The following is a 26,344-nucleotide window of genomic DNA, read 5'->3' as shown; positions in this document are numbered from 1 at the left end:
AGTATTTTAAATATTCCATTCACTCCCCAAAGGAGCCAATATGACATTTCCATGGAAAGGAAACTTATACCATATTACCTCTTAGAAGTATATATAAGCTCATGACGGTACAATTTGATAACTGAGAAACCCAATTGGCTCTCTCTGAGCTGGGGAAAATGGATTTGAGAGGGGATGGACTTCCTCAATGGGCAATGACTCTCTCGCAGACCAATAGCTCTAAGAGGCCAGACTGACTGCCAGCAAGGAGACATACAAGGAGTGGACAGAGGTTGGGCATAGCTGGGGAAAAACCAGGCTTCTGGTTGGTTGTCATTTGCTGCTCTGCTGAACAGGCCCAAGAGAAAACTGTCCAATTCAGCTCTCTTTCCTGGCATCCCTGCATCCAAATAGGGCCCATTTCCCTTTCTCCAGGCCAATATTTCTCCGGCCTGTGCGATTTCACCCTGACGTGCCTATATACGTTATGAGGTGGCAGCTCAAATAATTTGTTGTGACTAATGATCAAAATATTGAAATGTGCAAATGATTTTCCCCTTAGATAAATTGAAATTCATGGCTAATTTTTTAGTAATGTCAATCTGGCTCTTTTGCCTCACAATTTGTTTTCTTGAATGGATGATGAAGATCCACTGTCTGTCTTGTCCGTATTACAGCCTGGAGGCCCAGAAAAGCCTAAGACCTGTAGTCCAGAGAAAGGTTCAAAGTTCTGCCCCATGAGACAGATTTGGGACCGCTAGGTCATCTGTCCCCTACTACATGCCTAGTAATAATAAACTCTTTCTGTCTTTAAAACCCTGGTGTCTCAGGATTTGGTTATTGAGTGTGTCGAGCAAAAGAATCCATGGCCTTTGTCTGGTAACAATTTGGTGATGAATGCCCAAAACTCTGGAGCCCCAGCAGAGCAGGTAAGCCAGGGAACCGAGCCTTCTTCAGCAACTAGGCTGAATTTAGTCTAAACGCTCAGTAACCATGGTTTCTCTGTTCTGATGGCACTCTAGAAACTTTGTGGCCTTAAAAATGCTTCAAAGAGAGAAACCATTTCCAGTTCTATGTCTGGACATCTGACTGGGGGATAAGCCTGGCCCTGGCATCACAGCACATAACTGGTCCTAGCATTATGGGACATAACAAAACACCCTGAGACATAAGTTCCAAGGATGAGCCCGGCCCTGGCATCATGTATTAACTGACCAAAAGGGGGAAGAGAAATAGTTTCAATGGCTAAGAGATATCAAATAGAGTTGATAGGTCATTCTGGAGGTTAGCCCTTTGCAAGTTTCAGCCAGCTACTGCAAACTGCCACAGTATGGCAAACCCCAACCAACAATGTTCCTGGAAATCCTGAAAGATATACTGTGCTCTATAAAATTTTACTCATTAAGTTTGTTTTTCAGAGACTTGAAACCTTCAGATTGTTCCAATACCAGAGAAGTTCTGAAACCCAGAGATACCAGACTCTCCAAGAACAATCAATTTCATCATATCATCCTTTTGCCCCTTAATAACAATGCCTTTTTCAGCTTTGAAGCAGTTAGAGAGTCATCAACCAGATACCCCTCAAGATTGAAAGATAATTATCAAATCAGAGGGAGGAATGGTAACCAAGAAATCAGGATTTATGGGATGATTTTGATTACTGAATCATTGTATAGATATTCCTTTTTGCTTTCTGGTATGTTGGAGTAGACAGAGGAAAATTCCTGAAATCTCTAAATTGCAATCCAGCTGCACTGATCTCTGATAGTGATCGTATAGCCCTTATCTTCTGCCCCTGTGATTGTCAAAACCTTGTGACTAACTTCATTTGAACCCAGTTATCCAGTTTTTCAACTTTAGAGTCTTGTAATCACTAAAGACAGCCCCTAATGTTTATTAATGGAGGGTCTTGGGTCAGCCCAGAACTGACCCACCCAAAGCCCAGGGTTGTCCTGATGGCTGAGACTGAATCTAGCAAGGGTAGGCCTGCCTGACATGTGCAGTAGCTTGGACTTTGACCTGCAAGTCACCTATATCTCATTCTGCCATTTTCTTACTTGTGACTAAACATGTGATCAATCTGCACATGCTCAATAATTAGATCACCTCTAATTACATCATTGCGGACTCTGTGTTCTTTATCCTAAACCTTACCCATCTTTTCTCTAATAAAACTATCAGAATTACTGCAGTTCAGAAAGACAGATGGCCTCTAGGTCATTTGCTCTCTGTGGTACTTAGATTCAGGTGTCATATTGGCCAGGTGAAGGTGCTTAGTTCTGTTGCTGTGGACACGCGCCATTGGCATGTGAACCTCACCTGCTGCTCATTACATGTGCAGTTGGCTAGGAGGCATGCCTGCTGCAATGAAGGATGTTTGATTTAATTGGCTGGTGCTTAAATGAGAGAGCTCAACGTAGCACAGCCAAAGCAGCTCAGCATACCTCATCTCAACATTCGCAGCTCAGCCCAGGCCTTTGGAGATGCAGAAAGGAATCACACCAGGGAAAGTTGTTGGAACCCAGAGGCCTGGAGAAGGCCAGCAGAGTTACCCTGTGCCTTCCCATGTAAGAAAGAACCTCAGATGAAAGTTAGCTGCCTTTCCTCTGAAGAACTAACTAAATAAATCCCCTTTTATTAAAAGCCAATCTGTCTCTGGTATGTTCATTCCAGCAGCTAGCAAGCTAGAACACTCTCCTACATACCTTAATAATGAACTCTTTCTCTCTTTGAAAAAACAAAAAACAGTTCTGCCCATGACTTGATTCCTACCTGTTCTGAGGCCAAGCAGACCATGATACACATCCTGACTCTGCCACTTTCTAGCTGTGAAACCTTGAGTAAGTGATAAAAACTCTGTCAGGTTCAGTTTCCATTTCTATAAAACAGGGGCCATGAAGCAGCCCAGGTAGCCCCAGAACATGGTGGACACTCAGCATCTAATTTTCCCCTCCTTGGGAGATGTAGGCCCCTTATCTGCTCACAATTCACTCCTTATTTATTTCACAGCTGTCTCAGTAAGTCAGTATTTAATAATTCCTATCGCTTTTATGCTATTTTTTATTTCCCACTGTGATTTCATGATGGGTCCTTCCTGTCTTCCTCCAACTTCTTCCTGATTAACTCTCTTGTATCAGAGTTCTCTAGGATCATATACACAGTGCTTACTGGAGAACAATGGTGACAAGAATCAGGGAGGTTTCCTTCTCATGGATCATTACGTTCTGATTGCCAGGCTTCATTCAAGTCCTATTGAACATACCTATTGATAACTTTCTGAATACATTCAGGGCAGTCATGTACCTTGGTACCACTTTGAGGGCATATGCTCAGAAGAACCATGTGTCTAGACACTCTAAATAGGAGAAGAGGTGGTCTGATTCTGTTGTCCATATCCCCATGTCATAAAAAGGAAATTTACTAGTGAGCTATTTATAATAAGTGGGGCAGTAGAACCATTTAGAGCCTGACAGACCATCTCTCCTCATTTCTCTGGTGAAGTTCTGAAGGAGCAACTTCCACTTCTGGGTACAATGGACAAAGCTTATTTTGCAGAAAACAACTATTAAAACCTAGGCATATAATAAAAACAAATTGCCTGAAGGTGCTGGAAAATGAACAGAAGTAGCAGACAAATGGGTAGTGTATACTAGTTTGGAGGAGGGAGCCAGGGAGCTATCTAATAAGTTTCCATTTCCATGGCTTTTAGCTTGGAACTAAGCAGCTTGGGACATTCTGGAGTACATTCTTTCTGGCTTAGGGAACCAGAAAAGTGAAGACGGGAAATCATGAATCCTGAAGAGAATGAGGGAGTCTCAAAAGGGCAAGAACCAATGAGGGGCTCCCCAAACTCTGTTTTGCCATATCTCTGTATGATTCCTGAACTATTCAAGCATGATACAGACTCAGTCCAGCTCAGTTAAAGACCAAAGATCTGCATGAAGATTAGAGGTGCTGCCTAAGAAATAGAATTTACAGTTCAACACAATCAAGAAAATTATCTGCTAAAACCAAGGAAGCAAGACTCATTATTGGATAACTGAAATAACAGATACCATAATTCCCATAACTTAACATTCATAACATAGAGGATACAATAAAGGAAATTACCTGACTTTCAAAGAACCACAGAAGTGGAGCACATTTTCAAAAGAAAGGTATGCCAGTTTGAAACTACTGTGTACTGCAGAAAAGCAAAGTTCTTTAATCCTCATTCAATATGGCTGGGTGGGATCTTTTTTATTGTTTTCTTGGAGATGTGACCCATCCAATTGTGGGTGGGGTTGTTTACTGGAGATCTTTTCATGATTTGGTTTCCATGGAGATGTGTCTCTACCCAATCACGGTGGGGTTGTTTACTGGAGCCCTTTAAGATAGAGCCATTTGGGGAAAAGCTTCAGTGCCAACAGACCACAAAGAGTTGACAAGCCCACACAGCCAGAGACCTTTGGAGGTAAAGAAGGAAAATGCCCCCAGGGAAGCCTTATGAAACAACAAGCCAGGAGAGAAAGCTAGCAGACATCACTAATGTGCCTTCCCAGCTAACAAACGTGTTCTGAATAACATCAGCCTTTCTTGAGTGAAGGCAACCTCTTGTTGGTGCCTTAATTTGGACATTTTTACAACCTTAGAACTGTAAACTTCTACTTAATGGCTTTTAAAAGCCGTTCCATTTCTGGTACATTACATTCTGGCAGCTTTAAAACTAAAACAGATTCTGATACTAGAGAAGCTGGGTGCTGCAGTTTGCAAATATCAAACATGTTGGAATGGCTTTTTAAATGGATAAAGGGAAGATTCTGGAAGAGTTGTGAAGAATTTGATAGAGAAGGCCTAGAATGCCTTGAGGAGGCACGTTTAATAGAAATGTGGACTCTAAAAATACTTCTGGTAAGGCCTTAGACAGAAATGATACATATATTATTGTAAACTGGAAGGTGATCCTTTTTAAAAGTGGAAGAAAATTTAGCAAAATCAACTAGTAGTTTTAGATGGAAGGTGGATTTTAAAAGCCATGAACTTGGGTATTTAGCCGAACAGATTTCTAAATTAAATGTGGAAAGTACAACCTGGTTTTCCCTCGCCACTTATAGCCTAAGATGAGCCAGATGTTAGAGCTAATAGCAAATACTGTAAAGGAACTATTATAACCATTCTCAATGAAGTAAAGCAAAATATGTTTTCAGTGAAAAAAATCTCAGCATAGAAATCATTTAAAAGGAAGAATATATAATTTCCGAAATAAAAAATTCAAGGTATGGGCTTAATAATAGTCAAATGAACATGACAGAGGAGAGAGTAAATGAACTTGTTGATAGACTAATAGAAAGTATACAAGGTGAAGAAGAGATCAAAGGAGGTTGAAAAAAACAAACAGCCATCTACAAAAAATAAACTGTTAGATGATAGCAAACAGTAAATATATACATATTTGAAATATGATAAGGAGAAGGGAGAGAGAGAAAACAGATAAAATATTTAAAGTAAGCAATAAAGATAAAAAACAAGAAAATCCTTGATATTTGGAAATTAAACAATATAATTCTAAATACTCTTTTGTTCAAAAAATAAATTAAAAATTAAAAAATAAAGCATAGGACTGTATATACATGAACCTTATTGTAGACAATGGACTATTGTTACTAGTACAAGTCTAAAAATGTTCTTTCATGAATTATAACAAATATATGGCAGTAATATAAGGTGTTTATAATACGGCACCATATGGGGAAAATATGGCTTATGTAAACCATGGACGATAATTATACTACTATTTTAGTAATCTTTCATCAATTTTAACAAAGGTAACTACTGTTAAAACAATAGCACAGTTACAAAAAAGTGCTATTATCAGTTGTAACAGGTGTTTCACACCAATGCAAGACTCTGGTGGTAGAGTGGTATATGGGATCCTACATTTTATGTATGATTTTTCTGTAAACCCAGAACTTCTCTAATAAAAAAATAATATATCACATGAAAAATTAGAAAATATTTTGAAAATAATAATAATAAATATACAACATACCAGAGTTTGGGGAATGCAACTTGTTCTAGTTTGCTAGCTGCCAGAATGCAATATACTAGAGACAGGATGGCTTTTTAAAAAGGGAAATTTAATAAGTTGCTAGTTTACAGTTCTAAGGCTGAGAACATGTCCCAGTGAAAACAAGTCTATAGAAATGTCTAATCAAAGGCATTCAGGGAAAGATACCTTGGTTCAAGAAGGCCAATGACGTTCACAGTTTCTCTCTCAAGTGGAAGGGCACATGGCAAACACAGTCAGAGTTTCTCTGTCAGTTGGAAGGGCACATGGTGAACACAGCATCATCTGCTAGTTTTCTCTCCTGGTTTCTGGTTTCATGAAGCTCCCCAGGAGGGGTTTTCCTTCTTCATCTCCAAAGGTCGCTGGCTCGTGGATTCTCTGCTTTGTGGTGCTGCTCTCTCTGAATCTCTCATTCTCCAAAATGTTTCCTCTTTATAGGACTCCAGTAAACCAATCAAGACCCACCCAAATGTGTGGAGACACATCTCCACTTAACCTAGTTTAACAGCCACTTTTGACTGGGTTACATTCTCCAGGGAGATGATCTAATTACATACAGTATTGAATAAGGATTATTCTGCCTTTACGAAATGGGATTTTGATTAAAACATGGCTTTTCAAGGGTACACACATCCTTTCAAACCAGCACACAACTATATCAATGATTACAAAGAATGTCATAACTATAAAAGGCTATATTAGAAAAGAAAAGACTCAAATCTAAAGATCTTTTAAGCTTCCATCTTCAGAAATTAGAAAAGAAAAATATATTAAACTCAAAGCAAGCAGAAGGAATGAAAGACAAGAAAAGAAATGAATAAAATAAAAAATGGAAAAACAACAGACAAAAATATATGTACGTAGTTGTACCAGTTTAAAAGGATTATGTTCCCTAGAAAAATCATGCTTTAATCCTGATCCATCTCGTGCGGGCAGCCATTTCTTTTAATCCCTATTCAGCACCATAGGTTGGAAAGTTGACTAGATTATCACCACGGAGATGTGGTTAGCCCTTTGATTAGAGGGAGATGTGACTCCATTCATGCCAGGTGGGTCATGATTAGTTTACTGGAATCCTTTAAAAGAGGAAACATTTTGGTGGAAGCAAGAGAGCCGTGAGAAAGCCATGAGAACCGTGAGAGCCCCTGCAGCCAGAGATCTTTGGAGATGAGGAAGGAAAACACCCCTGGGGGAGCTTCATAAAACAAGAAGACTGGAGAGAAAGCTAGCAGATCTGCCCTGTTCACCATGTGCCCTTCCAGTTGAGAGAGAAACCCTCAACAGTATCAGCCTTTCCTGAGTGAAGGCAACCTCTTGTTAGTGCTTTAATTTGGACACGTCTATGGTCTAGCTTTAATGTGGACATTTTCACAGGTTTAGAACTGTAAACCTGCATGAATGAACTTAATGAATTCTCCTTTTTAAAAGCTGTTCTGTTTCTGGTATAACATATTCCAGCAGCTAGCAAACTAGAACAGTTCTTTGAGAAGATGAATAAAATTGTTCAACTTCTACCCAGACTGATCAGGAAATAAAGGAGAATGAAAAGAAGGACATTACTATAGGTCTTTCAGATATTAAAAGGATAACAAGTGAATATTATGGGCAACTTTAGGCAATAAATTTAACAATCTAGATAAAATGGAAAAATTCCTTGAAAGGCCCAAGTTATTAAAACTAACCCAAGAAGAAACATAAAATTTGGGCAGATTCATAAGTCAAAACTGGAACAGTAGTATACTGACATGAGAGTACAAATTGGTGTAACAACCTTGAAAAACTATATGACAGCATCTACCAAAGCTGACCATATATATACTCTATAACCTGAAAATCCAAATCTATATGTATATACACCACAAAAATGTATGCTTATGTTCACCAAAAGATATTTCAAGGATGTTCACAGCAACGCAATTTTTAATGAAATCACCTGTGGTTTGAATTTATATGTACCCCAGAAAAGTATGTTGTTAAAATTAATCCATTCCTGTGGGTATGGACCCATGTGAGTACGTAGATCTTTTGATGAGTATGATCTTAAGTTAAGATGTGACCCATTTAATTCAGGATGGGTTTTAATCCTCTTACTCAGTCCTTTATAAGAGAACAAAATTTGGACAAAAAGAGAGAAAGCCACGGAAGCAAGAAGCTGAAGGCAATAAAACCCAGAAGAGAAGGGAGAGCCCAACAGATACCACCTTTTTGTGCCTTGCCATGTGACAGAGGATCACCAGCATCTGTTTTTCAGGAAAAAGTTTTCATCTTGATAATGCCTTGATGTGAACATTTTCATGGCCTCAAAGCTTTAAACTTGTAAACTAATAAATCCTCATCACTAAAAGCCAACCCAGTTTATGGTATCTGCTTTCAGCAGCCTAGCAAACTAGAACACCATCCAAATGCCCAACAGTAGAACGTAAAAATAAATTGTGATATATTCACAATGAGCAATGGAATGTAAGACATACAGCTACATAAATCTCACAAATAAAATGTTAAGTAAAAGAATCCAGTACATATCATAGGACTCTGTAAATAAATAGGTCAAAAACAGGCAAAATTTCGGATGTGGCCTCTCTCTCTAAGTCAACTCTGCAAATAAACTCACTACCCTTCCTGCTACATGGGACCTGACTCCCAGGGATTTGCTTGGCCCTGCATCATGGGATGGAGAAAGTCTTCTTGACCAAAGGGAGTGGGGGTAAGAAATGAAACAAAGTTTCAGTGCCTAAGAGATTTCAAATAGAGTTGAGAGGTCATTCTGGAAGCTATTCTTATGCATTATTTAGATATTCCTTTTTAGTTTCTAGTGTATTCGAATAGCTAGAAGGAAAGACCTGAAACCTGAACTGCAATCCAGTAACCTTGATTCTTGGTAATTATTGTATAACTATATAGCTTTATTGTGTGTGACTGTGTGATTGTGAAAACCTTGTGACTAATATTGCCTTTATCCAGTGTATGGGCACATGAGTAATAAAATAAAGACAAAAAAGAAAAGGCAAAACTAAGTTAGGTGCTTAGAAGTCAGGGTGATGGTTACTTTTGGGAGGGTGGAATAGTAACTAGAAGAGATTCCAAGAAGGGCTTTTATATTCTGTTTCATGAAGTGGTGCTGGTTACCAGGTGTCACTTTGAAAATCGATCAAGCTGCACAGTTTTGAATTATACACTCTTCTGTATGTATATTTTACTTCAATAAGAAGTCTACTAACAAAAATGAAGGGATTCTCCCAATCAAGGAGATCTAAAGTACGTGAGACAGACACTGGCAAAACTGAAGGGAACAACAGATGTTTCAACAATAATAGGAGGAGACTTCAATACACCACTCTCCTCTATAGATAGAACAACCAGACAGAGGATCAAAGGAATTAGAGAACTTAAACAAACTGACAAAAAGAATTAGACCTAACAGATATATATAGGTTATTAACTCTAAAACACCAGGATATACATTCTTCTCTAATGCTCATGGAAAATCCTCCAGGATGGATTGTATATGCTGGCGAACAGAATAGGTCTTTATAAATTCAAAAAGATTGAAAATATTCAAAGCACTTTCTCTGATTACAATGGAATGAAAGTGGAAATCAATAACCACCAAAGAATGAGAAACTTCACAAATAAATGGAGATTAAATAACATACTCTTAAACAACCAGTGGGTCAAAGAAGAAATTGCTAGAGAAATTGATAGCTATCTGGAGACTAATGAAAATAAGAATACAACATACCAGAACTTACAGGATATGGCAAAGGCTTTGGCAAGAGGGAAATTTATTACCCTAAAAACCTATTTTAAAAAAGACGAAAGACAACAAATTAAAAAAAAAAAAAAAAGAGGAAGAAGAAAGAGCAAAACTTGAAGACTTAATTGCTTACCTGGAGGAACTTGAGAAGGAAGAGCAAACTAACCCCAAAGCAAACAGAAGTAGAGAAATAATGAAGATTAAAGCAGAGTTAAATGAATGGGAGAACAAAAGAACAATAGAAAGAATAATAAAACCAAAAGTTGGTTCTTTGAGAAAATCAATGAACCACTAGCAAGCTTGTCAAAGAAAAAAATAAAGAGAGGATGCAAATAAACAAAATCATTACCACAGATGTGAAAAAAAAATCGTAAGAGGATACTATGAACAACTATACACCAACAAACTAGAAAACTTAGATGAAATGGACAAATTCCTGTAAACACACAAAAAGTTACACTGACTCAGGAAGAAATAGAAGATCTCAACAAACCAATTACAAGTAAAGAGATCCAATCAATCATCAAAAATTTACCTACAAAGTAAAGCCCAGGACCAGATGGCTTCAAGGCGAATTTTATCAAACCTTCCAAAAAGAACTAACACCAATCCTGCTCAAACTTTTCCAAAAAAATGAGGAAAAAAGAGCACTACCTAACTTGTTTTATGAAGTTAATATCATTCATTCATTCATTTTTTTTTTTTTTTTTTTTTTGCATGGACAGGCACAGGGAATTGAACACAGGTCTCCAGCATGGCAAGCGAAAACACTGCCTGCTGAGCCACCATGGCCCACCCTGAAGCTAATATCATTTTAATACCAAAACCAGGTAAAGATGCTATAAGAAAGGAAAATTACAGGCCAATCACCCTAATGAACTTAGAAGCAAAATTTCTCAACCAAATACTAGCACAAATTGATGGTAGATTTACACACATAAAACTACAAAACATTGCTAAAAGAAACAAAGAAGATCTAAATAGGTAGAAAGACATTCCCTGCTCATGAATAGGAAGGTTAAATGCAGTAGGATGTCAATTCTACCCAAGCTGATCTACAGATTCAACGCAATACCAATCAAAATGTCAACAACCTACTTTGAAGACTTGGAAAAGCTAGTTACCAAATTCATCTCTGGAATGGAAAGAAGCACAAAATAGCTAAAAGCATCCAAAAAAAAAAAAAAAAAAAAAAGAAGAAGAAGAACGAAGTGGAAGGATTAATATTTCCTGATTTTTAAACTTATTATAAAGCTACAGAGGTCAAGATAGCATGGTATGGGCATGAAGAAGTATTGACCAATGGAACTGAATCGAGAGTGCAGAAGTAGACCAACAAGTCCAAGGTCAAATGATCTTAGACAAGGCCCCCAAATCCACTGAACTAGGACAAAATAGTCCTTTCAATAAATGGGCATGGGAGAACTGATACCAATAATTTAAAAAATGAAAGAAGACCCTTACCTTACACCCTATAAAAAATTAGCTCAAAGTGGATCAAACACCTAAATCTAAGAATCAGTACCATAAAGCCCCTAGAAGAAAATGTAGGGAAACATCTTCAAGACCTAGTAATAGGAGGTAGCTTCCTAAACTTTACACTCAAAGCACAAGCAACAAAATAAAAAATAGATAAATGGAAACTCCTTAAAATCAAATGCTTTTGTGTCGCAAAAGACTTTGTCAAAAAGTTGGAGAGGCAGCCAACTCAATGGGAGAAAATATTTGGAAATCAAACATTGGATAAAGGTTTGATATCCAGCATACATAAAGAAATCATATAGCTCAACAAAAAACCAAACAACCCAATTATAAAATGGGCTAAAATATGAATAGGCATTTTTCTGAAGAACAAAATATAGATGGCTAAAAAGCACATGAAAAGATGTTCATTTTCATTTGCTAAAAGGGAAACGCATATCAAGACTACAATGAGATACCACCTCACACCTATAAGAATGGCTGCTATTAAACAAACAGGAAACTATAAAAGTCAGAGAGGATGTGGAGAAATTGGGACACATGTGCACTGCTGGTAGTAATGTACAGCCACTATGGAAAAAAGTTTGGTGGTTCCTTGGGAAACTAAATATTGAGTTGCTCTATGACCCAGCAATACCACTACTCTGTATATACCCAGAAGAGCTGAAAGCAGTGACACAGACATCTGCACACTGATGTTCATAGCAGCACTATTCACAATCACGAAAAGATAGAAACAATCCAAGCACCCATCAACAGATGAATGGATTAACAAAATGTGATATACACATGTGATGGAACATTATGCAGCAGCAAGATGAAATGATGTCCTGAAGCACATGATAAGATGGATAAGTCTTGAGGACATAATGCTGAGTGAAATACAGCTAGACACAAAAGGATAGATATTGCATGATTCTACTTTTATGACCATGGTAAAGGTAAAATAAGAGGCTCATAAAACAATATAGGGGACCTAGAGATATACCAAAGCTAGAGATGGGGTGAACAATTAGCTAATGAAGTTGAACTTAAATTAAGGGAATAAATAAAAGTGAAGATGGTTCACTAGTGGGTCTCTAATAATATTACCATATTGAAGGTGAACATGATTGAAGCAGGTTGTGTTGACCCATGTGTCCCACTGATTAACACTACAAATACAAATAACTTCTTACATGAACTACTGCAAAGGTAAGATTCTTGTACAAAGAGTGTATAATTTCTGGATATAGGGGGAAAACTGCTATTCCAGGCTATGGGCTATGTTTAATGGTACCACAGCAACACTAGGGGTAAATAATGGGGTGAGGGACAAGAGTTAAGGGGAAGTTTAGATTTTATGTTTGGAGAGGGTGTTTTTATTGGCTATCTTTCTCTTAGTAACAATGAAATTATTTAAAATTGAGAGTTTTGATGGACTGCTGACTTTGGACATTATACATGATGCCCTATAAATGGAGGTAACTGAAGAATGTACTAACTGAGAAGCAGAATGGTGAACTATAGTGTATATATATATATGGTCGTATGTTGTGCTGCTACAAAAATGAATGAAGTTGTGAGGCATCCAACGTTTTGAATGAATCTGTGAGACATTTGGTGAAGCAAAATAAGCCAGAAACAAAAGGTTCATTTAGAAATTACTTGTAAAAAAAAACAAGGGCCTAGATTGTAAGCTCTTATAACAGTCATGTTTAGTCCAGAGTGGTAATTGTTATTTCTAGACTTTGAGAGGCTGTCTTATATATGTATAACCTGCTATTTAGAGATAAGAATGAAGCTAATCAGGTTGGAATTAAGGTAATTCAGAATACAGGGGTAAGGATGACATTGTCTATATTTTAGAACCGCATCTACTCTTTGAGACCAAAGAAAGAAAGGTTTATTTCATCCAGAACCTAAATCTTCTGTAGCATATAATCAAACGCAACCTGTATGGATAGGTCATTTAAACAATCCAAACAGAGGGAGCCCAGAATAAGAAAGAGGGCCTTTAATCCTGTCTGGCTTAATGTAATGTCTGGATACATCCCAGAGTATATTAAGAAGATAATCAAAAAGTATTGGCAATCTGCCTTGAGGGATCAGAAAAAAAATATGGAACTATTCAACTTTACCACCAGGGAAACCCCTGATACTGTGTCAAATATTAGGGACACCCAAATCAATAGGCCAAACCCTTGATCTTGAGGCTTGCTCTTGTTAAGCTTATATATGTGTGGAGAAGCTTAGCCTACCTATAGTTATGCCTAAGAGTTACTTCCAGAGAACCTCTTTTGTTGCTCAGATATGGCTTCTCTCTTGCTAAACCCAACTCTGCAAGTGAAATCATTGCCTGTCCCCCTACATAGGACATGACAAACAAGGTAAAAGTCTCCCTGGCGGCATGGGAGATGAACCCCAGGAATGAGCCTGGCCCTGGCACCATGGGATCAACAATGCATCCTGATGAAAAGGGGAAAAAGCAGTGTAATAAATAAGTATCGGTGGCTGAGAATGTTCGAGTAGAGTTGAGAGGCTACTCTGGAGTCACTCTTATGCAAGCTTCAGTCAGACATTGCTACCTACCCTAATCTGCCAACCCCAACCAAAACCATTCCTGCCAATCCTAAAGAACACCTAGGGCATTATATAAGATTTTACAAAGGCTTCATGCACTAGGGTAACCTTCCAGAAGCCTACAACCTCCAGATGGGTCTCTGGACCAGATGAACCCTGAAATGCAGAGGAGCCAACCTCTGCAGAACATCAACTAGTTTTCCATTTCTCTATTCCATATTATCAACAGCCCCTCCTAATATGAAAAAGTTAGAATGGGCCTAGCCCAAATACCCCTAAAAAATGGGAGAAAGATCAAAAGTGATGGCAGAGTTAAGCAGAGAAGGTAGTTAAGCAGAGAAGGTAGGGTTTAACAAATTGAGTATGACTGCTGAATCACTATACTGATATTTCTTTTAGTCTCCAATATCTTAGAGAAGATAGAAGTGAAATCCTAAAATTGTGGAATTTGAACCTGTGCCAGGTTGAAAAGATTTATGTACTCTAGAAAAGTCATGATTTAATCCTAATCTAATTTTGTGGAATACCTTTCTTTTAATCCCTATGCAGCACTCTAGGTTGGGGGCTTGATTAGATTATCTCCACAGAAATGTGACTCACCCAATTGTGGGTATTAACTTTGGATTAGAGGGAAATGTGACTCCACCCATTCCAGTTGGGTCTTGATTACTTTACTGGAATCCTTTAGAGAGGAAGCATTTTGGAAAAGGCTTGAGATTCTGAGAAAGCAGAGCCATGACAGGGTAATGAGAACCATGAGCCCATGTAGCCAGAGACCTTTGGAGATGAAGAAAGAATACATTCTTGAGGGAGCTTCATGAAACAAAAAGCCTGGAGAGAAAGCTAGCAGACATTGATGTGTTCGCCACGTGCCTTTCCAGTTGACAGAGAAACCCTGAACTCCATCGGCCTTTCTTGAATGAAGGTATCCTCTTATTGGTGTATAATTTGGACATTTCCATGGATTTGCTTTAATTTGGACATTTGCATGGCCTTAGAACTGTAAACTATCAACTTAATAAATTCTCCTTTTTTTTTTTTTAACCCATTTCTGGTATATTGCATTCTGGCAGCTAGCAAACTAGAACATAACTCATACTCATACCACACTCTGAAATCCGTTTTACAACTAATTGTTGCAATGTGCTTTGAAATTTACTGTTTTGTATATATGTTATTTTTCACGAAAAAAAATCTATTGTGATAAAAAAAAAGTTAGAACGGGGATGTGCGGACTTGAAAGGATTATATACTGATCCAATCTTGTGGGAGCGACTGTTTCTTTTAATCCCTATTCAATAATGTAGGCTGGGATCTTTAGATTAGATTATCTCCGTAAAGATGTGGCACACCTAATTGTGGGTATAACCTTGGATTAGGGGGCGATGTGACCCCACCTATTAGAGGTGGGTCTTGATTACTTTATTAAGTCATTTAAAAGAGGAAACATCTTGGAATAAAAGAGATAGCAGCAAGACAGCCACAAGAGCCACAGAGCCAGATAGCCAGAGACCTTTGGAGATGAAGAAGAAATACGTACTCTGAACTTCATCAGTCTTTCTTGAGTGAAGGTAACCTCTTGTCGGTGCCTTAATTTGTACGTTTCCAAAGACTTGCTTTATTTGGACACTTTCATGGTCTTAGAACTGTAAACTAGCAAGTTATTAAATTTTCTTTTTTAAAAAAAGCCATTCCATTTCTGGTATACTGCATTCTGGCATACTGCATTCTGGCAGTTAGCAAACTAGAACAGGGCATAACCCAAATATCCCTAAAGAATAAGAGAAGGATCAAAGGAGAAGATGGAGTTATAACAGAGAAGTTAGGATTGACTACTAAATCATCATATTGATATTTCTTTTTAGTCTCCAGCATCTTGGAAAAGCTAGAAAGAAAAACCTGAAATTGTGGAACTGTAATCCATACCAAATTTCGGAATCTGTTCTTTAACCACTTGTTAAAATATATTTTTAAATTTATTGCTTTTTTGTATATATGTTATACTTCACAATAAAAAATATTAAATTAAAAAAATGAAAGGGATAGAAAAGTCTTGGTACTGGGTGGTGGTGATGGTAGCATACCATGTGAATTTAGTTGACACCATAGAATTATATGTGTGCATTTGGTTAAAATGGGTAATTTTAAGTTGTATATATGTACTATAATAAAATCTTTTTAAAAAACAACAGGACTGTACAACACAGTGAATCCAAATGTAAACAATGCTATAGTTAATACAATTATAGTATTCTCTTATCGATAGTAACAAAGTTACCACACTAAAGCAAAATGTTAATAATGCATGAGTATATGGGAACTGTGTATCTTCTTTATGATTTTTCTGTAAACTTACAACACTTCTAATAAAAGGAAAGGAAAGACTTCTGAGGAAACGAGAATAAAAAGAAATAATAGACAATATGAAGACCCAGGAGAGCTCTCGATAATGGAGACAGACTTAAAAGTTATTTAGGCTTACTATGTTCAAGGATAAATAGGAAAGTTTGCAAATTTTGATGGAAAACTGTAATTATAAAAAAAATAACATAACAGATTTGAAAAAGAATCAAATAGAAATGTAGGCTAAAAAATCTAAATTTAAGAACCCAAATTAATGGGCTTAAAAGGTCAGACAAAGCTAAAGATTTTCATTCTGGAATATAGAGAAAAGAATATCCCCAGAATAGAGTACAGAGAGACAAAAAGGTAAAAAACACAATTAGGTATGAATAAAAAGGAATGTAGTTAGAAGGTTTAACAGATGTGTGATTGAAGTTCCCAAAAGAAAGGAGAGAGAAATGAGACAGCAGCAATATTTCTATTTGGTTTGATCTTCATATTGTCTATTATTTCTTTTTATTCTTATTTATTTTCTCATGAACCTGGTTATTTGATATGCGATGCCGCTCATTTTATATATAAAAAATTACAGAGATAATATGTAAACTAAGAAAACGATACCTTTCTTAAGTGATGATTTATATTTGCTTCTGCTAGACCCCTAGAGACTCTAATGATCAAGGACCTCTTTAATTCAATTTCAGGAAATAAAATTATTTGAAAATTGAGCTGAGTTCTATAAGCTGATCTACTTCCCATATGTGTGATGGGGAGGGGGAGGGGGTAGGTGTAACTTGACAGATCTGAAATTTATATATAATAGAAAAGGGCAAGAAAAGTCAAGATACTCTTGGAGAAGAAAAGGTGACAGGACATGCTCAAATGGACATATCAGGGTCTACCATAAAAGCTACAGTAATTACTACAATGAGTTATTGAAGCCAAGAGGCAAACAGATCAATAGACTAGAACAGAGAGCTCCAAGCACATATGAACACTTCAGAAAAGGTGGCACTGCAGGGCAGTAAGGAAATGATGGTCTTTTTTAAAAAAATATTCTTATTGAGAAATCTTCACACACACAGTCCATACATGGTGTGCAATCAATGGTTTACAATATCATCACATAGCTGTATATTCATCACCATAATCATTTTTAGAACATTTGCAGAGGATAGTCTTTTGAATAAATGTTACTAAAACTACCAGATATCCAATGGGGGGAAAGCCTGGCCCCCTTACCTCACACATTCATAGAAATCAATCCAAGGAAGATTATAGATCTAAATATAAAAGCAAACTAATAAAGATTCTAGAAAATAACATAGGAGAATTTCTTTATTTCCTCAGGGTACAGAAAGGTTTCTTAACCAGACACCAAAAACACTACCATAGAATGAAAGCTTAATAAATTTGACTATATTAAAAGAAAGAATTTCTGTCAACCAAAGGACACTGTGAAGGGAATGAAAAGGCAGGCCATGGAGTGGGGAAAGGTATTTGTAACACACATAACTGACAAACGAATACTAAACAGAATATAAAGGAGTTCCTATAAATAAATAAGACAGAAAATGCAAATTAAAAATGCACAAAAGATTTGAGCAGGTAATTCTCAAGAGAAGTTATCCAATGGCCAAAACCCATATGAAAAAGTGCTTATCTACATTAGTAAATCAGGAAAATGCAAATTAAAAGTACAATGAGGGCGGTGCAATGGTGGCTGAGTGGCAGAGCTCTTGCCTGCCATGCCAAAGATCTGGGTTCAATTCCCAGAGCCTTCCCATGCAAATAATAATAATAAAGTACAACGAGAGGTCACTGTTTGCCTACCAGAATGCTATACACTGAAAACAAACCATTTCTACACATTAGAATATGGTGACTATCACAGACATAATATTGAACAGAAGAAATCAGACCTAAAACAGCACATACTGTATGATTCCCCTTAGAACAAGTTTTAAAAATAGGCAAAACTAAACTGTAGAATATGGAGATAAAACCTAATTAAAGAAACTATAAAGAAAAGTAAGCGATGAACAACTGTAAAAGTCAGGATAACAGTTTCCTTTTTGTGCAGAGTGTTATTAGGCAGGAAACTGAAGGGAACTTCTGAAGGCACTTGACAATATTCTGCAATATTCTATTTCTTAACCTGGGTATTGGCCATATGCTTGCTTTTATAATAATGTATTGAGCCGTGTATTTTTGTGCATTTTTCTGGGTGTGTGCTTTATCTCACGAATAATACATTTTTAAGAAGAGTGGGGAGGCACACCTTCTTACTAACTTCCTTGGGGGAGGACGAGGCTCCCCCCTCAGCTAGAGCAGAAGGAAAGCTGGGCTCCCGATCATCTTGGAGATACCAGGCCCGCCTGCACCATCTATCTACCTGTGAACTTCCTCCACAACAGAGAAACCAACTTCAATGCATTTAAGTCCCTATTCTGGGGATTTCTTTCTGTATATTAAACCTAATCCTAACACATATAAAATAAGATTTGGATTGACCAAGACTGTTTTTCTTTCTCATACTCCTTATGCCCCTACCTGAGTCTGACTAGCCTGAAATGACTCTTACAACTAGGGGATGGCAGAGAAAATCAACTTGGGCTAAATGGGAAAAAGAGGAATAAAGACAACTTCAGGCCGACCCTAATCATTCTAAGTATCAGTCTTGCCCCAGCCTCGCCCTCCCCTCCCCCTCTCACACAGGACTGTGTGCCCTCCAGGCGCATAAGAAGTTAACCTGGCAGCTCCTCATCTCCTGCCCCCTCTCTCCCAGCCCATACAGACTTCAGTGATTAGGTGGCCTAATTACCGTGAAGGGAAACATTCCAAACCAAGTGGTCCTAATCTCAGCTTCAATAAAGCCTCACCCATCTTGGTGGAACCAAACTCTCCAAAGTGCTACCTCAGTAAGTCACTGACCCACCCCCATGATCATCCCCTCTTACTATTTTCTAAGGCTTTCCCTCCAATCCACTCCCAGATCTTAAAAAGCCAGCTGTCCTTTGCTTCAAAGGAGTCGAGTTCTACTCTTCTCTGCTATAGCAGTCCCTGAGTAAAGTCATCTTTGCCTGTTCAACACGGTCCAGCGTGGTTTTGGTTTTTGTGTTTTTTTTTGCTTCACAGAAGTTAATTCAATTCACACACAGCAAGCATCTATCAAACATTAGGCCGGTGTTTGGTTCAAGGGACAGCAAAAGGGAGAATGAATTTATAGACTATGGAGGATCTAGGAAAGGTGTTCAGAGAAGCATTCAACCTATCATGATTTGTTGGGACAAAGTTAATTCTTTATTTCCTGGAAGAATTTTGATCAGCTGCCAAGTTTCCAAGGTAGGTGCTACCCCTTAGGCTTCTCTTTAGTGGTCTGAAAGTCTGGGCTTATGGTCTATGGGAGTCTGATCGTACAGTCATTGCTGAAAAATAAAAGTGCTTGTATTAAAAGCAGCTGTAGACCAACTCTTTGTTAAAAAGGGCTTCTTGAGCCTTTTCAACTGTCCTTGGATCCCAAGCACAGTCAGCCAAGGACCCTGAAAGATTCATTTTTCAGAACTGAATTACATTTATCTTCATGTGTGGGGCGCAGGGTGTTGAACTGAGCACTGAACAAAAAGCTGGAATAGGTCACATTCATTTCCTGAATTACATTGAGCCCAGTTTATTTTAAAGTGAGGTATGAAGCAAATCAAAGCTGTTTTTAAAAATATAAATCCAATAAGCCAGTTGGACTCAGGACTAAACCTGTATCTTTTCTAGAATTATTCAACCAGAAAATCAAAATATTCCCTAAACTGAATCTGAATTGAATGGTAGGGTTATTTCATTTGGTTCAAGGCCCTGGATTGTGGAAGAGAGGAGGGCAGCACGTATGCAGGGAAAGCTTCAGGATGGGAGCCCGTGTGGGTGGCAGAATGGCCAGCTCCATGAACCTGCTTGTGTTTAGAATGTAAAACAAAACTTTGTGAGGAGGGCGGGCCGCGGTGGCTCAGCGGGCAAAGTGCTTGCCTGCTATGCCGGAGGACCTCGGTTCGATTCCCGGCCCCAGCCCATGTAACAAAAACGGAGAAACAGAATACAATAAAAAAAAAAAAAACAAGAAAATGTTTAAAAAATGTTTCCCTTTCTTCCTTCCTTCCTTCCTTCTCTCTCTTTCCTTTAAAAAAAAAAACCTTGTGAGGAATCTGGCATGCAGTAGCTTTGCATGATAGTGATTCAGCCATCAAAGAGGAAGATGCCCTCTATTTGTCTATTCAAACTTTACATTTGTATTTAATCAGTACTCAAGAAACTAGCTGCTGTTCAGGGAAGAGTGCACAGAGTTTGGGCCCATGGTTAATTCTCCTTAAGAGGGACAGACTACCTGACAGTTACGATATGTTATGCAGAGAATGCAATGTTTTCTTCCTGAAACACATTTCTCAGGCATAGCAAAGCAAGTCTTGTATGATTCCAAATGCTCTATAGAAGTCATGGCGGTTGATCAAGGGAAGGTTTGGCCAGCACTGACACTTTGGCTGGGAAGGCAAGGTATTGTAATGCAAATGTATTCAATTCTTCTTGGGAATTGGAGGCTTTTCAAAGAGGTACAAGAGGAGGGAACAAATGGCTGTTAAAGGAAAAATACAGAAATAAAACAAGCAGTGTCACAGCATCTTGTCTCTGTGAACCTCACGGATTCCTAAAATAAGAAATAAACTCTGACTCCTGTGCCAGAATGTCAGAAGAGGAGGCCAACAGGCAGACCCTCTGCCTCAGCCCCACCCCCAAAACCATGAAGACCAGGGTGAAAAGTGATCTGGGTTTTGTGTGATGAGCTCCTAACAACTTCAACATCGGTGATGGTTCTGACCACCCACCATTTATGGGTGGATCAATTTCTATCACACCTTATGCTGGGTTAGGCGCTGAGCATATGATTAGAGAAGAAGAACGTGTATCATCATTTTCCTCAAGAAACGCGTGCTCTTGTAGGAAATGCCAGACAGAACGGTTGAGAACTCGAACTGTTCAGCCTTTAGAGTTTTCCCTGATTTTTCTCTGGCTTAGAGACTATTTAGCCAACGGATTATGTAGAAAGAGAGCATAAGATTGCTCAATGACCAAAGGACCATGTCCTAGTCTCATCTTTTGGCACTGAAGATAGGACAAGGCAGCAAGAAAGTTGCCCCATCACTCCTTTGCTTAAAACCGCTTGATGGATTCTTGATGCTCCTTGGATCAAGTCTAAATTTCTTCCTTTGCCTTCAAAGGCCTGCATCATCTGGTGTCTGCCTCCATCTCCAGGCTGGTCACCCTCTGTCTCCCCCTCCACAAACCCAGCCTTATCTCAGTTTCTGTAACATGACATGTTTCTGTCCACACCAGGGACATTGAACTTGCTCTTCTCTCTACCTAGAATTCTGCTTCTTGCCTGATCACATCTCACCAATTCTCTAGCACCCAGCCTGACTGTGTAACTTCATTGGAAAGGTCCCTTTGGGAGCCTTTTGTAACCATTTCAGGTCAAGACCCGGTTGCATCTGCCCATTGTCCCCTTTATACTGCTTTCTTAGCACTTACCAAGATTACAGTTATATCCTTGTAATTATTTGTAAGCCATCTTTCTTGAGTTGTAAGCTTTGTCAGGTCAGGGATTGTATTTATTTTTACTTCTATCCCAGCCCCTAGTTCTGTGCCTGGCTCATAATCATAATAGTGACGAACAGTTGTTGGGTGCTTTCTAACTTCTACGTGCATTAACTTCACTAATACTCACCCTATGCAGTAGGCACTGCTAGTACACTTGCTTTTTGCAGATGGAGAGACTGAGGGCATAGAGTGTTTAAGTCACTGCCTAAAGAGACCCAGCCAGTATCTCAGACAGTGGGGCTCCAGAATCTACACTCTTAGCAACTACACTGTGGTGGCTCAAGAAAGACGTGCTGAATGAATGAGTTTACAAATGAATGAATGAAATTGGGGAGGCATAATGTTTCTTATACCAACCAAAAGAGACAAATGTTGAGGTAGAGTTTCTTTCTGCCTGTTACATTTGCAAACATTTATTATAAGCATGTTCTCCTGTTTTGCTGATAAGGAAACTGAGGCTTAAAGAGTTTAAGTAACAGATCACATATTTAACAACTGGCAGAATTTGGATTTCAAAGACTTTTAAACACTATTTTATGCTGCTTCCCACATGTAACAGGGAATAACAAACGCTGGTATAGAAACGAAGACAGAGCCCCGCACTTGTGGATTTCCCTCACGTGCACACTGGCACACAGACAAAGCCTTTCAGATGGAAAAGCAAAGTGGATGGGATTTACATTCGGTTCTCTCCCTCCTTTACGAATTCAACCCAGGTTAAGGTATAGAAAATGGCTTTTGGTGACAGCTGGGATCTTGCACCGGGAGACGAAGAGTCTTGTTCTTAATACTCAGACATAAACACTTGGCATTTCAGTCCAGGAGACAGCACACAGGCAGTCATCCATCTTCTACTCTTGCTAGGTCATGCCTGGCTTCCCAGATCCTCATCCTTTCTCTCCCAACTGCTCATTCTACTTGCCCTGGTCTCTAGCATCAATTCTCACCCTTGAATGAGGACTTCAAGGAGCACTAGTCAGCCCCCTTGGGGTTGGGAGAACTCAGCTCTGAGGACTGTTAGGACCTCACCCTGGGCACTGATTTGAGGGCTCCTTCATGCTTCGGCAAATACTAACTGAGCACCTTCGATATGGCAGGTCATGCGCAAAGAGTTGGGGATTTAACAGTGGACAACAGCACAGTCCCTGCCACCATGGGACACACACCCCAGCATATGAGTAAGAGACATAAAGCAACCAGTTACATATACAGAATTACAATACAAGGTAATGGGAAGTGTCACCAAGAGATGCCTCTCCCCCTGACCTCCCCACTCTATCTGGTTCTCCACTGGTCCCTTCCACGAAGTGTCAAATTAAACAGGAAAGAGAAAGCTGACAGGTGAGAACCAAAGAGGTTACAGCCTTCATCTTCCAAATGAAAAAGACAGTTCTCGGGGCCACACTCTCCCAAACTGCGCCAAGGAGAAATGAAGCAGAATTTGGTGTTTTTTTCCACCAAGACAGAGAAAGTAAGAGGAGGAAATGTGAGGAAAGTGAAGAACAAGGGAGGACTACATGTCTGTACTGTTTTGCACCCTGTAGGTGCTTTCTAGAGAATGTTCTCTGCAGCTCAAGATTGATTATGGACATAGGTTCTGGTACCTGCTTCTCAACTAATGCCTCATAAGCAGCAGGTTCTGGGAAGTGAACAAAGCAGCAGTGACAGCAGAGTGGCAGAATGAAAAAGAAAGCCCCAGTGTTTGCCCCTGACTCCTACAAGTCCAAGCTGGAGTGGCATTTTCCTGTGGGCCTGAGGTGGGCAGGGAAGGGAACTGGGACATGGGCAGCACTGAGGATGCCCAGCAGGGCAAAGGCCAAGGCAGACAGGGTAACAAAGGCTGGTGGAAACTTCCATGCCTCCAGTTCCAGTGAGTGGGGAAGGGGTCTCCCGACTCCCTCCCCCTTTCTGCCCTGTATGTCTATATGAAGCCTCAAGAAGCTTGGAACCATTGGGGTGAGTTGGGGTGGAGGAAGTCTCGAAGAAAACAGCTGAACTACGAGCAGTTCTGAGACAATGACAGTTTATAAATTTGTAAATATGGTTCAATACCTAGAGAGAATTTTAAACTACCATTGATTAATGTACTATAGATCGAACTGAATATACTAAATTAGGCTAAATTTAGTTTCCTTGGGTGGGGGCTTGTCTCAGCCAGTTCTTTCCAGCCCTATATGTCTATATTTGCTCTTAGCCCCAATCCCATCACTCTCTGGCAGGTCCTGCCCGTGCCACTGGGTGCCCAGCACTGGCCACCTACGGGCACCACACTGGAGAGCAAGACGGGCCAAGACTTTGGATCTCTGACCTTAAAATTACCGATCCCTGCATCAGCCAGGGGCAAAGAGTGTGGGGAGAAGAGGGAATCTAAACTCACGAAACAATATATACATCTGAGCCTAGAGATCTGAAATGCATTCTATGGCAGAAATTGTAAAACATTCAGAGTGAAAAACAGCTTTCCTCTGCTTTAGGGGATGCTCATATTTCTGATTTTCCTGAGGAGACTAAGGGAACAGAAGGATCCCATCAGGGGCCGAACAGCATGTCCACTGAGCAGGGAGACCACAGGCTTGTAATTCATTTATATAAGACCCTTTGCTTAGGGATTGCAAAGTCTTCCTACAACTGATACTTTGTCATAAAATGACTACAGTGTCCCTGAAGGCCAGGCCCAATAACATGCAGAAATGAAAACAAACCTTCAGTGTCCCCTTGTTTCCGGGCTTATCACGGGGGCTCTAAGAAGCACTTGTATGGCGAGGAGAGAGAGAGTGTGAGAGAGAAGGGAAGAGGGGAGGGGAGAAGGAACAAAAATGGGTACAACTGGAGAAAGAATAATGCAGACTATGAGACACCGATTTTGGTTTTCCCTCAAAATTGTGAAAATATAGGAGGCCCAGTTTAATGCCCATAATGAAATAATAATAATAATATTTGTGCCAGAGAACAAAACTATAATTAACCTGATTATCAACAGGAAGCTAGTTGAGTAACTTATGGTAACATGATATTATACACTTATTATATTATTAATAGGCTGTTTAGAACATCATGTGGCTCTTCACAGGAGTAAGTTTATTGGTAATATTGGCCTAGAGAGATGCTTGTGAAAGTAAAAAGAGTAAGTTTGATGACAGCCTGATCCCATTTTTGTCAAACAACAACAAAAAATACACTTAGACAAAGAAGTCCCTGATATCATGTGTATATTAGTAGTGTGAGTAGAGAGAAACATGCAAAGGGTACCTACCAAACTTAGTAGTGGTTCTTTCTGGGAGGGTGGAAGATGAGCCTGCAGAAGAAGAGGGGGAAATAAGGTTTTCTTTGCACAACTCCATTTATCACTTGACGTGCTCTAACGAGCATATATCACCGGAATCTGAGATTAAAAAACTAAAAAATTAGAAATATTAAATTGCCTTGCCTAAGAGCTAATAACAAATAGTACTAAATTATAATAGGAAGCACTGTCCTTGCAGCCTATTACATATTAAGCTCATGGCTAAGTGCTTCATAAACACTCCTGCTTCCATCTCACAATAGCCCGGTGCTCCCATTTTCCAGGCTCAGAAATGCGGGGTAAGCCTGAAATCACACCCCTGGTAAATGGCATAGCTGAGATTTGAACCGAAGTCTAGCCTAGTGCGGAAGCCCTGGGAGAAGAAGGGTGCAGCCAGGGGGCTGCCAGACACCAAGAGGCCAAGCGGGAGGCCACTGAACTGGGGCGGGCAGTGGGGGGGGTTGTGAGCAACTTTGTTCTGTGCCCAAGGGGAGGGCAAGGACGGCAGCAGCTGCAAGCCGGACCCAGGGTTAGAACAGCTTCCCTGGTATATCAAACTTTAATATCTCAATTCTCATGGGTGGGCTCAGCTGAGTGAGCTGCTATTACCTATGAGCTTCTACAGGCATTTTCCCAGGAACAGGCTGTTTGGAACATTTTATGTCTAGAAGCATCTCATCAGTGATGAGGCTTAACCAAGACATAGTAACATGAGCTGGCCCCCTTTTCTAAGCCCAGGGGCAGGGCAATTAAGGGCATTCAGTCCCAGCCAGCCGTGTGGCCTTAGGCAGTCAGGTCTTATTAATTTGGGGCTTTGCAGCAGTTTAACATAAGCCTGGCTGAAGTTTGCCTCTGCAACATCTGTAGGTAAAAGGCTGGCTAGGTTTCCTGATGAGTAAGGAAAACAGACAGGTGAGAATGGGAAACATTTAACCTACTTGAGAGATTTACGTTTTGGTTGTTTGTTTTTTTTTCTTTTCTTTTCTGTAAAGAACGTTAAGTGTGCTACCTGTCTAAGAATGCCAGTCACTAAATAATTGTTATTAATGGCAAAAGCAAATTCAGCAAGATTTCTAGGCTATAGCTTTTTAGAGGCATTCAAGTAACGGTATCTGCTTCTGAAGATACAGTCTATTTCTTCAACAATGATATTTCTTTGACTGACTAGACATTCTCCAAACAGAAGTGATGAAATCCTGATTTATCTTCGAGACTGAAAACGTGAACATAATAGGTTCCCTAACCTTTCTGTGTT

At 39.3% G+C, this 26,344-nt stretch overlaps 1 long non-coding RNA gene across 1 annotated transcript in view; it reads right to left on the bottom strand.

The window, feature by feature from the left end:
• Positions 1 to 26,344, bottom strand: part of LOC143664999 (uncharacterized) — a 131,703-nt gene that overhangs the window by 92,134 nt on the left and 13,225 nt on the right. Inside the window, exon 2 of the long non-coding RNA XR_013166707.1 lies at positions 25,060 to 25,101. This is a non-coding gene — a long non-coding RNA (uncharacterized LOC143664999). The remainder of the gene's footprint in view (positions 1 to 25,059; positions 25,102 to 26,344) is intronic.

The sequence above is a fragment of the Tamandua tetradactyla genome, chromosome 20 (assembly GCF_023851605.1).
Source record: "Tamandua tetradactyla isolate mTamTet1 chromosome 20, mTamTet1.pri, whole genome shotgun sequence".
Taxonomy (NCBI): Eukaryota; Metazoa; Chordata; class Mammalia; order Pilosa; family Myrmecophagidae; genus Tamandua; species Tamandua tetradactyla.
Note: the sequence above shows the minus strand (reverse complement) of the source record. Positions and strands in the feature narration are given on the sequence as shown.